The sequence below is a fragment of the Balaenoptera physalus genome (assembly GCF_965194825.1).
Source record: "Balaenoptera physalus genome assembly, chromosome: 13".
NCBI classification, from domain to species: Eukaryota; Metazoa; Chordata; class Mammalia; order Artiodactyla; family Balaenopteridae; genus Balaenoptera; species Balaenoptera physalus.
Genome location: NC_138892.1, coordinates 86097187 through 86112467, shown reverse-complemented (window position 1 = coordinate 86112467; position 15281 = coordinate 86097187). Strand labels below are relative to the sequence as shown.

General features: G+C 36.7%; 1 protein-coding gene across 4 annotated transcripts in view; it reads right to left on the bottom strand.

Annotated features, from left to right (window-relative positions):
* Positions 1–15281, bottom strand: part of ITPR2 (inositol 1,4,5-trisphosphate receptor type 2) — a 524966-nt gene that overhangs the window by 450985 nt on the left and 58700 nt on the right. The gene's annotated exons all lie outside the window — the stretch shown is intronic.

The following is a 15281-nucleotide window of genomic DNA, read 5'->3' as shown; positions in this document are numbered from 1 at the left end:
TCTCAGTGTTAAAAGATTAGTTGAACAAGAAAACTGAGAAATTACCAAATACTACCTAGTACATAATAGATGATTATTAATGTTAGCCCTGCCCTCTTTGTTGTTTGCTTTTGCCTTGCAATTGGTCTTTACTTGATTAATTTTGTGAGGATTAATATCCCTTAAGGAAGAAAAAAGGATTCCCCACCTTAACACTAGCCTTTCCCCATAACACAGCCAAAATGGCTCTAAAAAATTCCAACTTTGCAATGTTTCTGTTAAAAGACACAAGTCCAGAATATGAAGGCTCTTATTAGGAAAGAGAATGTCCATGTCTACAGATGAGACACAGAAAGAGAAGCTCCAGGTAGGACATGGCACCTGATTCAGTAGCCTGACTACCCTACTGAGTTTCATTTGCCACCAAGGTATTTCACCTGCTACAACCCACATGCCCATCTCTCAAAGGTCTATGGCTTCCCCTTTTGAACTGGGCACATGTATGGAAAGAGGGATTTGTCTATATTCTCCTTAATGCAAAGGAAATGAGCCAACATTTTCTTTTAACTTTTCTTATTAAATCCCAAAGGAAATATAAAATGAAGTATTTACAAAACATATGGCTTTTCAAACAAGTTATTGATCCTCTGTGGACCACATCCGACCCCCTATGACCAAAGTCAAGAGGTCAAACTTAAATGTTCTGGGCATCAATGGCCATTTGCACCATGAGGGCAGAAACAGTATCTGTATTAATTACTTTAAGATCTCCAGTGTCTATCAAAGTACCTGATATATACATGTATCAAATCATCACCTTGTACACTTCAAATCTACATAATTTTATTAGTCCATTAACCTCCATAAAGCTGGGGAAAAAAATGTTTTTAACTTTTTAAAGTATCTAACACATAAAGAGTCTTCATTAAATACTTTAGAAATAAATGAATGATATATACATATAAATTCTCACCTTGCAAAAGAAACACCCCTCCCCAGAATTAGGTGATGGGCCATAACCACTGCAAGAGCTAACAGATAAGAATTTCCTTCTCTTAGGAACAAGACAGTTATTCTTTCAAAATTCTCTCATAGGAATCTAACTTGTGTTGCATTTGGAAACAAATTCAAATGACTAGGGTTTTTTTCTTAGTCCATGTAAATCAAACCACAGTAGCAAATCCAGGTATGCCCTAAAATATATTATTCATTTCATCACTGCATAGCTCTTTTGCAAAAGAACAGAAAGAGTAGTTTGTAACTGTCTGCCTTCCCTCAACAGCTGCTATTTAAATTGCAAGGTACCATTCTGTTGTAAACCATATCTTCCCTAAGGAAATTACACAAGCTTTGCAAACACCAAGCGAATCTAGAAAAATTAAATACAAAATTACTAATACTATGAGCTGGCACACACAAACCACCTAATGAAAATGAGAAAGATTCCTTCAAAGACTAAAGAGTACTTAGAGGTGGTGGACCAGGACTAAACGACAGAGTGATAAAACACTGAAGGAGCAGATTTGGGCAAGGCCAGGAACAAGGTATGTGACCTCCACATCGTCTTTTCTAGAGCTGCAGTGACTCGTGTTGACACCTCCACTAAGCCCAAGCAAAGTCTGAACTAAAGAAAGTCATAGCAATATGGAGGTCACCAGAATCAAACATGATTGCATTGAAATAATAAAGATGAAATTAAAAACAACTCTCAAAAGACCTGTGGTTGCCAAGGAGGAAGGGGTATGAAGGAGGGATGGAGTGGGAGTTTGGGTGTAGCATATGCAAACTAATATATATAGAATGGATAAACAACAAGTTCCTAGCCCAGGGAACTATATTCAATAGCCTGTGATAAACCATAATGGAAAAGGATATAAAAAAGGATGTATGTATATGTATAACTGAATCACTTTGCTGTACAGCAGAAATTAACACAACATTGTAAATCAACTATACTTCAATTAAAATATATATTTTTTAAATTTTCAATTAAGATATATATACATATATACATTTATATACATATATACATATATACATATATACGTGTATATATATGTGTGTGTGTGTGTGTGTGTGTGTGTGTGTGTGTGTATATATATATATATATACCATGAGGGCAGAAACAGTATCTGTATTAATTACTTTAAGATCTCCAGTGTCTATCAAAGTACCTTAGCATTTCAAGGAAAAGGTGAAGGAAAGAAGGGAAATTTAACTGTGTCTTACCATCTGTATCTTTGATTCCTTATATTATAGGGAATGGAATGGGGGTTAGGAAGAAAACAACCCTTAGTGATCCTACCTTGAGCCAGTAACTGTGCTAGTTACTTTACACAAATTAATTTTCAAAGAACCCCAAGATGTCTATATCACCATCACTTTACAGTGTGTACACTGAGACAGAGTGGGATTAAGTAACCCCTCAAAGTCACATTCCTAGTAAGTGGCAGAGGCAGGGTATAAATCTCAATCAGTCAGACTCCATTATACCCAGTGCAGGAAGAAAGAAGCTCCCAGTAAGCCAACCAAGAATTGAATGCCAACACTGTGGTTCCAGGAGAGAAGTAAGCCCTAATGCCTAAGGAATTCACTATAGATAACAAATCAACTTCTCTCCTACCATGTAATAGAATGGACTGGTTACGTGCCGTCCTTTGGAGAACTGAGAAGAGTCCCTCAAATTATTGTCCATGCTCTGTAGTAAATGAGGATTCCTGGCAAGAAGGGCCAGAATGGAGCATCTGCTCTTTCCCAGCAATGCCACTCCTAGGGAAATACCCTAGCAGCAATGTGCCACGGGCCTTTGGTCATCCAGCGAAGCCCACCTACCTCTTCTGAGAAAAATGTTTTATTACCTACATTCGTAATTGAAGGCAATAAACTAATAAAAAACAGTGAAACTCATGAAAAAAGGCGAGTGAAAAAATGGATGTAATTTTTTTCCATCCAACTTCGTGGGCGCAGAAAACAATGAGACATGTATATATTTAATTTAGGGATACATGCATACATCATAAATGATAAAACTAAAGAAAGGGATAGGTTAACACTAAAGTCAGGACAGTAGTTATCTCTGCAGGGGAAGAAAGGGCAGGAGACGAAGTAGGGGCACACAGGGTGCTTCCAAAGTACTTGCAGGTTCTAGTTTTAAGCTGGCCGATCAGCATTCATGTTGCTGTTGTTTTAACAGTACTATTATTGGGGAGTTTCTTTTCCACTTCCATCGCTTCTTTCGGGTGATGGGAACTTGAATAGTCAAACTATGGCATTTCTCACCCCTTTGCTTCCCCCCACCCAGGGAAATGAAGGGGCTTACCTGATTATCTGAATGCTGCCTATTACTGGGTAAAGACTTCTACTTGATTCTAGATTCACAATCAGCACACCCAACTTGGCCAAAATGCCCAAAGCCAAATCTTCAAACCTAGCTTTTATCTTATAAAAGGTGAAATTTTAGTATCCAACTTCCCCACCTCTCCTCAATTTGTCCTTAATGAAAAAGAGAAGGGCTACTTCAAGACTTACTACAAAACTATAGTAATCAAGACAATGTGCTAATGATGAAAATAGAAAAACAAATCAATGGAACAGAATAGAGAGCCCAGAAGTAGACTCCCATAACTATAGTCAACAGATCTTTGACAAAGAAGCAAAAGCAACACAATGGAGAAAAGATGGTCTTTTCAACAAATGGTGCTGGAACAACTGGACAGCCACATGCAAAAAAAAAATGAAGGCCTTATACTCTTCACAAAAATGAACTCAAAATGTATCATAGACCTAGATGTAAAATGCAAAAGTATAAAACTCCTAGCAAACAACATAGAAGAAAACCTAGATAACCTTAGGTACAGCGATGACTTTTTAGATACAACACCAAAGGCTCAATCCATGAAAGAAATAACTGATAAGCTGGACTTCTTTAAAATTAAAAACTGGGACTTCTCTGATGGTCCAGTGGTTAAGACTCTGCCTTCCAATGCAGGGGGTGCAGGTTCGATCCCTGGTTGGGGAGCTAAGATCCCACATGCCTCAGGGCCAAAAAATCAAAACATAAAAGAAAGAAGCAGTATTGTAACAAATTCAATAAAGACTTTAAAAATGGTCCACATCAAAAAAAAAATCTTTAAAAAAAATTAAATTAAATTAAATACTTCTGCTCTGCAAAAGACACTGTCAAGAGAATGAGAAAATAAGCTACAGACTGAGAGAAAATATTTGCCAAAAAACTTATCCTATAAAGGATTATTATCCAGAATATACAAGGAACACTTAAAACTCAACAATAAGAAAACAAGTGACCCAATTAAAAACCAGGCAAAAGATCTAAACAGATACTTAGCCAAAGAAGATATAGAGATGGCATATAAACAATTGAAACGATGCTCAACATCACATCATTAAGAAATTGCAAATTAAAACAATGAGATACCATTATACACCTGTGAGAATGCCCAAAACTCAAAACACTAACACCATCAAATACTGGCAAAGATGTGGAACAGGAATTCTCATTCATTGTTGGCAAGAATGCAAAATAGTACATCAACTTTGAAAGACTATTTGGTGGTTTCTTATAAAACTAAACATAATCTTAACATCTGATCCAGCAATCCTGCTCCTTGGTATGTTCCCAAATGAGCTGAAAACTTACGTCCACACAAAACCTGCACTGTCTACAGCAGCTTTATTCATAATACCCAAAATTCAGAAGCAACAAAATGTCCTTTGGTAGGTGAATGGATAAATACACTGTGGGACATCCAGATGACAGAATATAATAATATTCGAAAAAGAAATATTTTAAAAAGAAATGAGCTATCAAAGCCATGAAAAGATAAGGAGGAACAGTAAATGCATAGACTAAGTAAAAGAAGCCAGTCTGAAAAGTCTACATAATGTGTGATTCCAAATATATGACATTCTGGAAAAGGCAAAACTACGGCGAGAGTAAAAGGATCAGAGGTTAGAATGGGAGAATATATTTGTAAAACATAGAACTGATAAGGGATTAATATCCAAAATATATAAGGAATTCAGACAACTCAACAGCAAAATAATAAACAATCCAATTTAAAAATGGACAGAGGATTTGACACCAATAACAAAGGTAGCAAAAGCAAAAATAAACAAGTGGGACTACATCAAACTAAAAAGCATCAAAATGAAAAAGCAACCTAATAAATGGGAGAAAATATTTGCAAATCATATATCTGATAAGGGGCTAATATTCAAAATATATAACTCATACAACTTAATGGCAAAAACCCAAACAATATGATTACAAAATGGACAGAAGATCTGAAGAGACATTTTTCCAAAGAAGACATACAGATGGCCAACAGGTACATGAAAAGGTGTTCAACATCACTAATCATCAGACAAATGCATATATAAACCACAATGAGATATTAGAATGGCTGTCATCAAAAAGATAACAGATAAGATGTGCTGGTGAGGATGTAGAGAAAAGGGAACCTTTGGGCACTGTTGGTGGGAATGTAAAGTGGTGCAGCCACTATGGAAAACAGTTTGGAGATTCCTCAAAAAATTAAAAATAGAACCACCATAAATGATCCAGCAATCCCACTTCTGGGTATATATCTGAAGGAAATGAAATCACTATCTCAAAGAGGTATCTGCACTTCCATGTTTGTTGCATTATTATTTAAAATAGCTAACACATGGAAACAATCAAAGCATCCATCAATGGATGAATGGATAAAGAAAATGGAATATATACCACATACAATGGAATATTATTGGAATGAAATATTAATGGAATATATACATTGGAATATTATTCAGCCATAAAAAAGGAAAACTCTTGCCATTTATGACAGCATGGATAGAACTTAAGGGCATTATGATAAGTGAAATAAGTCAGGCAAAGAAAGACAAATACTGTATGATTCCACTTACGTGGAATCTAAAAAAAAAGAAAAGAAAAAACACGAACTCAAAGAAACACAACAGATTAATGGTTGCCAGAGGTGGGGGTTGATGAGGCAGGGGCGGGGGGGCTGTGAAGGTGGTCAAAAGGTACAAACTTCCAGTTAAAAGATAAATAAGTTCTGGCGATGTAATGTAAAGCATAGTGACGGTAGTTAACAACATTGTATGCTATATTTGAAAGTTGCTAAGAGACTAGATCTTAAAAGTTCTCATTACAAGAAAAAAAACATTGCAACTATGTGTGGTAACAGATGTTAACTGAACTTATTGTAGTGGTTGTTTCACAATATATACATATATCAAATCATCTTAAACTAGTGCAATATTGTATGTCAATTATACCTCAACAAACTGGAAAAAAGGGCTCAGGGGTTGACAGGGGTCGGGGGGGAAGGAGGAATGAATAGGTGGAGTGCACATATGCAGTGAAACTACTCTATGTGTTACTATAACAGTGGATATATATCATTATACATTCGTCAACTGCCATAGAATGTACACAACCAAGAGTGAACCTTAGTGTAAACGGTGGACTTTGGATGAAATGATGTGTCTACGTAAGTTCATCAATTGTAACAAATGTCTTACTCTGGTGGCGGATGTTGATATGGAAAATCTCTGTACTTTGCCATCAATTTTGCTGTGATGCTAAAACTGCTTTTAAAAATAAGTGTCTAACCCCAAAATACACCACCAGACGTGGACGTGCCCACCAGAAAGACAAGAGCCAACCTCATCCACCAGAGCTCAGGCACTAGTTCCCTCCACCAGGAAGCCTACACAACCCACTGAACCAACCTTAGCCACTGGGGACAGATACCAAAAACAACAGGAACTACGAACCTGCAGCCTGTGAAAAGGAGACCCCAAACACAGTAAGATAAGCAAAATGAGACGACAGAAAAACACACAGCAGATGAAGGAGCAGGGTCAAAACACACCAGACCTAACAAATGAAGAGGAAATAGGTAGTCTACCTGAAAAAGAATTCAGAATAATGATAGTAAGGATGATCCAAAATCTTGGAAATAGAATAGACAAAATGCAAGAAACATTTAACAAGGACGTAGAAGAACTAAAGAGGAACCAAGCAATGATGAAAACCACAATAAATGAAATTAAAAATACTCTAGATGGGATCAATAGCAGAATAACTGAGGCAGAAGAAAGGATAAGTGACCTGGAAGATAAAATGGTGGAAATAACTACTGCAGAGCAGGATAAAGAAAAAAGAATGAAAAGAACTGAGGACAGTCTCAGAGACCTCTGGGACAACATTAAACGTGCCAACATTCGAATTATAGGGGTCCCAGAAGAAGAAGAGAAAAAGAAAGGGACTGAGAAGATATTTGAAGAGATTATAGTTGAAAACTTCCCTAATATGGGAAAGGAAATAGTTAATCAAGTCCTGGAAGCACAGAGAGTCCCATACAGGATAAACCCAAGGAGAAACACACCAAGACACATATTAATCAAACTGTCAAAAATTAAATATAAGGAAAACATATTAAAGGCAGCAAGGGAAAAAAAACAAATAACACACAAGGGAATCCCCATAAGGTTAACATCTGATCTTTCAGCAGAAACTCTGCAAGCCAGAAGGGAGTGGCAGGATATACTTAAAGTGATGAAGGAGAAAAACCTGCAACCAAGATTACACTACCCAGCAAGGATCTCATTCAGATTCGATGGAGAAATTAAAACCTTTACAGACAAGCAAAAGCTGAGAGAGTTCAGCACCACCAAACCAGCTTTACAACAAATGCTAAAGGAACTTCTCTAGGCAAGAAACACAAGAGAAGGAAAACACCTACAATAACAAACCCAAAACATTTAAGAAAATGGGAATAGGAACATACATATCGATAATTACCTTGAATGTAAATGGATTAAATGCTCCCACCAAAAGACACAGGCTGGCTGAATGGATACAAAAACAAGACCCATATATATGCTGTCTACAAGAGACCCACTTCAGACCTAGAGACACATATAGACTGAAAGTGAGGGGATGGAAAAAGATATTCCATGCAAATGGAAATCAAAAGAAAGCTGGAGTAGCAATTCTCATATCAGACAAAATAGACTTTAAAATAAAGACTATTACAAGAGACAAAGAAGGACACTATATAATGATCAAGGGATCGATACAAGAGGAAGGTATAACAATTGTAAATATTTATGCACCCAACATAGGAGCACCTCAATACATAAGGCAAATACTAACAGCCATAAAAGGGGAAATCGACAGCAACACAATCATAGTAGGGGACTTTAACACCCCACTCTCACCAATGGACAGATCATCCAAAATGAAAATAAATAAGGAAACACAAGCTTTAAATGATACATTAAACAAGATTGACTTAATTGATATTTATAGGACATTCCATCCAAAAACAACAGAATACACATTTTTCTCAAGTGCTCATGGAACATTCTCCAGGATAGATCATATCTTGGGTCACAAATCAAGCCTTGGTAAATTTAAGAAAATTGAAATCGTATCAAGTATCTTTTCCGACCACAACGCTATGAGACTAGATATCAATTACAGGAAAAGACCTGTAAAAAATACAAACACATGGAGGCTACACAATACATTACTTAATAACGAAGTGATCACTGAAGAAATCAAAGGGGAAATCAAAAAATACCTAGAAACAAATGACAATGGAGATACGACGACCCAAAACCTATGGGACGCAGCAAAAGCAGTGCTAAGAGGGAAGTTTATAGCAATACAAGCCTACCTCAAGAAACAGGAAACATCTCGAATAAACAACCTAACCTTGCACCTAAAGCAATTAGAGAAAGAAGAACAAAAAAACCCCAAAGCCAGCAGAAGGAAAGAAATTATAAAGATCAGGTCAGAAATAAATGAAAAAGAAATGAAGGAAACAATAGCAAAAATCAATGAAACTAAAAGCTGGTTCTTTGAGAAGATAAACAAAATTGATAAACCATTAGCCAGACTCATCAAGAGAAAAAGGGAGAAGACTCAGATCAATAGAATTAGAAATGAAAAAGGAGAAGTAACCACTGACACTGCAGAAATACAAAAGATCATGAGAGATTACTACAAGCAACTCTATGCCAATAAAATGGACAACCTGGAAGAAATGGACAGATTCTTAGAAAGGCACAAACTGCCGAGACTGAACCAGGAAGAAATAGAAAATATGAACAGACCAATCACAAGCACTGAAATTGAAACTGTGATTAAAAACCTTCCAACAAACAAAAGCCCAGGACCAGATGGCTTCACAGGTGAATTCTATCAAACGTTTAGAGAAGAGCTAACACCTATCCTTCTCAAACTCTTCCAAAATATTGCAGAGGGAGGAACACTCCCAAACTCATTCTATGAGGCCACCATCACCCTGATACCAAAACCAGACAAAGATGTCACAAAGAAAGAAAACTACAGGCCAATATCACTGATGAACATAGATGCAAAAATCCTCAACAAAATACTAGCAAACAGAATCCAACAGCACATTAAAAGGATCATACACCATGATCAAGTGGGGTTTATCCCAGGAATGCAAGGATTCTTCAATATACGCAAATCAATCAATGTGATACATCATATTAACAAACTGAAGGAGAAAAACCATATGATCATCTCAATAGATGCAGAGAAAGCTTTCGACAAAATTCAACACCCATTTATGATAAAAGCCCTGCAGAAAGTAGGCATAGAGGGAACTTTCCTCAACATAATAAAGGCCATATATGACAAACCCACAGCCAACATTGTCCTCAATGGTGAAAAACTGAAACCATTTCCACTAAGATCAGGAACAAGACAAGGTTGCCCACTCTCACCACTATTATTCAACATAGTTTTGGAAGTGTTAGCCACAGCAATCAGAGAAGACAAAGAAATAAAAGGAATCCAAATCGGAAAAGAAGAAGTAAAGCTGTCACTATTTGCAGATGACATGATACTATACATAGAGAATCCTAAAGATGCTACCAGAAAACTCCTAGAGCTAATCAATGAATTTGGTAAAGTAGCAGGATACAAAATTAATGCACAGAAATCTCTTGCATTTCTATACACTAATGACGAAAAATCTGAAAGTGAAATTAAGAAAACACTCCCATTTACCATTGCAACAAAAAGAATAAAATATCTAGGAATAAACCTACCTAAGGAGACAAAAGACCTGTATGCAGAAAATTATAAGACACTGATGAAAGAAATTAAAGATGATACAAATAGATGGAGAGATATACCATGTTCCTGGATTGGAAGAATCAACATTGTGAAAATGACTCTACTACCCAAAGCAATCTACAGATTCAATGCAATCCCTATCAAACTACCACTGGCATTTTTCACAGAACTAGAACAAAAAATTTCACAATTTGTATGGAAACACAAAAGACCCCGAATAGCCAAAGCAATCTTGAGAACGAAAAATGGAGCTGGGGGAATCAGGCTCCCTGACTTCAGACTATATTACAAAGCTTCAGTAATCAAGACAGTTTGGTACTGGCACAAAAACAGAAATATAGATCAATGGAACAGGATAGAAAGCCCAGAGATAAACCCACACACATATGGGCACCTTATTTTTGATAAAGGAGGCAAGCATATACAGTGGAGAAAAGACAGCCTCTTCAATAAGTGGTGCTGGGAAAATTGGACAGGTACATGTAAAAGTATGAAAATAGAACACTCCCTGACACCATGCACAAAAATAAACTCAAAATGGATTAAAGACCTAAGTGTAAGGGCAGACACTATCAAACTCTTAGAGGAAAACATAGGCAGAACACTCTATGACATACATCACAGCAAGATTCTTTTTGACCCAGCTCCCAGAGAAATGGAAATAAGAACACAAATAAACAAATGGGACCTAATGAAACTTAAAAGCTTTTGCACAGCAAAGGAAACCATAAACAAGACCAAAAGACAACCATCAGAATGGGAGAAAATATTTGCAAATGAAGCAACTGACAAAGGATTAATCTCCAAGATTTACAAGCAGCTCATGCAGCTCAATAACAAAAAAACGAACAACCCAATCCAAAAATGGGCCGAAGACCTAAATAGACATTTCTCCAAAGAAGATATACAGATGGCCTACAGACACATGAAAGAATGCTCAACATCATTAATCATTAGAGAAATGCAAATCAAAACTACAATGAGATATCATCTCACACCGGTCAGAATGGCCATCATCAAAAAATCTAGAAACAATAAATGCTGGAGAGGGTGTGGAGGAAAGGGAACACTCTTGCACTGTTGGTGGGAATGTAAATTGATACAGCCACTATGGAGAACAGTATGGAGGTTCCTTAAAAAACTACAAATAGAACTACCATACGACCCAGCAATCCCACTACTGGGCATATACCCTGAGAAAACCATAGGTCAAAAAGAGTCATGTACCAAAATGTTCATTGCAGCTCTATTTACAATAGCCAGGACATGGAAGCAATCTAAATGTCCATCGACAGATGAATGGATAAAGAAGATGTGGCACATATATACAATGGAATATTACTCAGCCATAAAAAGAAATGAAATGGAGGTATTTGTAATGAGGTGGATGGAGTTAGAGTCTGTCATACAGAGTGAAGTAAGTCAGAAAGAGAAAAACAAATACAGTATGCTAACACATATATACGGAATCTAAGGGGAAAAAAAAAAAAAAAAAAAAAAAAAAAAAAAAAAAAAAAAAAAGGCCATGAAGAACCTAGTGGCAAGACGGGAATAAAGACACAGACCTACTAGAGAATGGACTTGAGGATATGGGGAGGGGGTGGGGTGAGATGTGACAGGGTAAGAGAGTGTCATGGACATATATACACTACCAAATGTAAAATAGATAACTAGTGGGAAGCAGCCGCATAGCACAGGGAGATCAGCTCGGTGCTTTGTGACCATCTAGAGGGATGGGATGGGGAGGGTGGGAGGGAGGGAGATGCAAGAGGGAAGAGAAATGGGAACATATTGTATATGTATAACTGATTCACTTTGTTATAAAGCAGAAGCTAACACACCATTGTAAGGCAATTATACTTCAATAAAGATGTTAAAAAAAAAAAAAAAAAAAAAAAAAATAAGTGTCTAATAAAAAAAGAGCAAGGCTAGTTTGGGGCTCTGCCCAGTTAATTCTAGATTAGCCAACCTAAAATTGGCAGTTTTCATCTTTCCTCTTCCCTTTTTCCTCCTCCATCAAGTGGTAATTTATCAAGTAAGAGAAGAGTGACCTTTTCCCCCTCCCTTTCTTACTCCTCGGCTTTTTTTTTTTTTTTAGTTTTTTTTTTTAACATCTTTATTGGAGTATAATTGCTTTACAATGGTGTGTTAGTTTCTGCTTTATAACAAAGTGAATCAGTTATATATATACATATGTTCCCATATCTCTTCCCTCTTGCATCTCCCTCCCTCCCACCCTCCCTATCCCAACCTCTAGGTGGTCACAAAGCACCGAGCTGATCTCCCTGTGCTATGCAGCTGCTTCCCACTAGCCATCTATTTTACGTTTGGTAGTGTATATATGTCCATGCCACTCTCTCACTTTGTCACAGCTTACCCTTCACCCTCCCCGTATCCTCAAGTCCATTCTCTAGTAGGTCTGTGTCTTTATTCCCGTCTTGCCACTAGGTTCTTCATGAAATGGAAATAAAAACAAAAATAAACAAATGGGACCTAATGAAACTTAAAAGCTTTTGCACAGCAAAGGAAACCATAAACAAGACCAAAAGACAACCCTCAGAATGGGAGAAAATATTTGCAAATGAAGCAACTGACAAAGGATTAATCTCCAAAATTTACAAGCAGCTCATGGAGCTCAATAACAAAAAAACAAACAACCCAATCCAAAAATGGGCAGAAGACCTAAATAGACATTTCTCCTCGGGCTTTTTGTTTCCTCTGTAAAATGATCCTGACACCTTATCTTCCCTTCCACTAGAGAGCAGAAGGACTGATAATGGACTCTGAATTTGTGGATTGTGGTGACACTTTGAACAAAGTAGAATCTGCACCAAATAGCAACTCCCAATGTTCTAGGATGACTAAAAGTATGTGTTGCTCTTATTTTTTTAATAATACTTACAATTTTAAAGGAAAATATTTCAAAACATAAAGTAACATATCCTCTTCAAATCTTATTAATAAATAAAAGGTTATATAGTAACAACAGAGGTAGGTACATTATTTTCTTTTGTTTTTAACCTTTCTTAGTTATGAACTACTTCAAATATACAGAAAAGCCTAACAAAAAATAAAATTGTCCAGACTCAGTTGTTGGACATTTAATGAGTACCTAGTATGTGCCAAACACTATGGTATTTGCTGTGGATAAAGAAATAAACAAGAAGGTTATACTCGGGACTTCCCTGGTGGCGCAGTGGTTAAGAATCCACCTGCCAATGCAGGGGACACAAGTTAGAGCCCTGATCCGGGAAGATCCCACATGCCGCGGAGCAACTAAGCCTGTGTGCCACAACTACTGAGCCTGCACACTAGAGCCCGCGAGGCATAACTACTGAGCCCGCGCACCTAGAGCCCGTGCTCTGCAACAAGAGAAGCCACCGCAGTTAGGAGCCCGCACATCACAATGAAGAGTAGCCCCCGCTCGCCGCAACTAGAGAAAGCCCGCGTGCAGCAACAAAGACCCAACGCAGCCAAAAATAAATAAATAAATAAATAAATTTTTTTTTTAATGGTTATACTCTGTCCCTTTGTAGAGCTTTTACTTTCATAGCTGAAATATATACTCATGAACGTGTAGCAAAAGTGCACATATTTCTTTTTAATGGCATTGATATTTCATGGTTTACTTAGCCATTCCTAAATTGTTGAATATTTTTATTGTTTTCCTTTTCTAGCTATTTTGAGGAACACAGCTTCAAAAAAAAAGAAAATAGTTCTGCAAGTTCTTTGTGCACTTTTTTGCCTACACCAAGACTCAACTGAAACAAAGGCTTTGATAAGATTACCAGGCCCTTCCATCTAGATCTGCTGGCAGATAGGACAGTAAGGAAAGTCTAACTGACATAACCTGGAACATTTCTTTGTCTAAGTGGAACTTAAGCAATACCCTAGAATTTTGTGTGAAAACCCCCCAAAATAGTATTTTCTATGGGACATACAAAACAACTAAAGATACCTTCATTTGTGTTGAACTATAGCCATCCTATTTTGATTCAACAGCCTATGTTAATTATACACTTTATAAGTTAGTAATAGATTTTATGAGTTCGTTCATCGTTGAACTTGTATCTTCATGAGTACATAGAGATGGAACTTTATTATTTAACATTTAAGATCAGAATTCTTTGCTTGCTGATTATTTTATATTTTCCTCCATCAGCCAAAGCCTTGTAAAATAGGCTTGGTTCATCTGACAGCTCTCCAGAAAGTCTTTACCAGTTTATAGTTTCTCCTTGAGTGTAAGAGTACCTATTTCCACACAGCCTCTCTTTTTTTAAGAGGGGGAGGTACATAGCCTCTCTAGAGCTTACAATTTTCACATATTTTGGCTGACTGGACAATCATAATGGTACATCAAGTTGTTTCAACTTGTAACTATGAGTTTTAACATTTATCACATGTTGGCTACATAACATTTTACTTTTTCATAGCAGTTTTATTAATATATAATTTATATAGCATTAAGTTCACCCCTTTAAAGTGTACAATTCAATGGTTTTAAAAATATTCAGAGCGTTGTGCAAATATCACCATACACTAATTTTAGAACATTTCCATTACCTCAAAAAGAAATTTTGTACTCACAACCCACCCCCGCTATATCCTCTTCCTTCATCCCTAGGCATCACTAATCTAATTTGTGTCTCTGTATGTTTGTCTATTCTGGATATTTTATATAAACGTAATCATACAATAAGGAGTCTCTTGTGACTGGCTTTTTTCACTTAGCATAATGGTTTCAAGGTTCATCCATGCTGTAGCATGTATTAGTACTTCATTACTTTGTATGGCTAAATAATGTTCCACTGTAGGGATATATCATGTTGTGTTTATCCATTCATCAGTTGATGGACATTGGGGATTTTTCCACTTTGGGCTATTATAATTATAATCCTGCTATGAACAACTGTATACAAGTTTTAGTGTGGACATATGTTTTCATCTCTTTTAAGTATATACCTAGTGAGGGATTTGCTGGGTCAAATAATAACTTTATCTTTTTGAGGAACTCCTGGATTGTTTTCCAAAATCACACATCATTTTACATTCCTACCAGCAGTGTATGAAGGTTCCAATATCTTCACCAACACTTGTTATTATCCATCTTTTTGAGCACAGCAATCCTAGCAAGTGTGAAGTGATATTCATTGTGGAT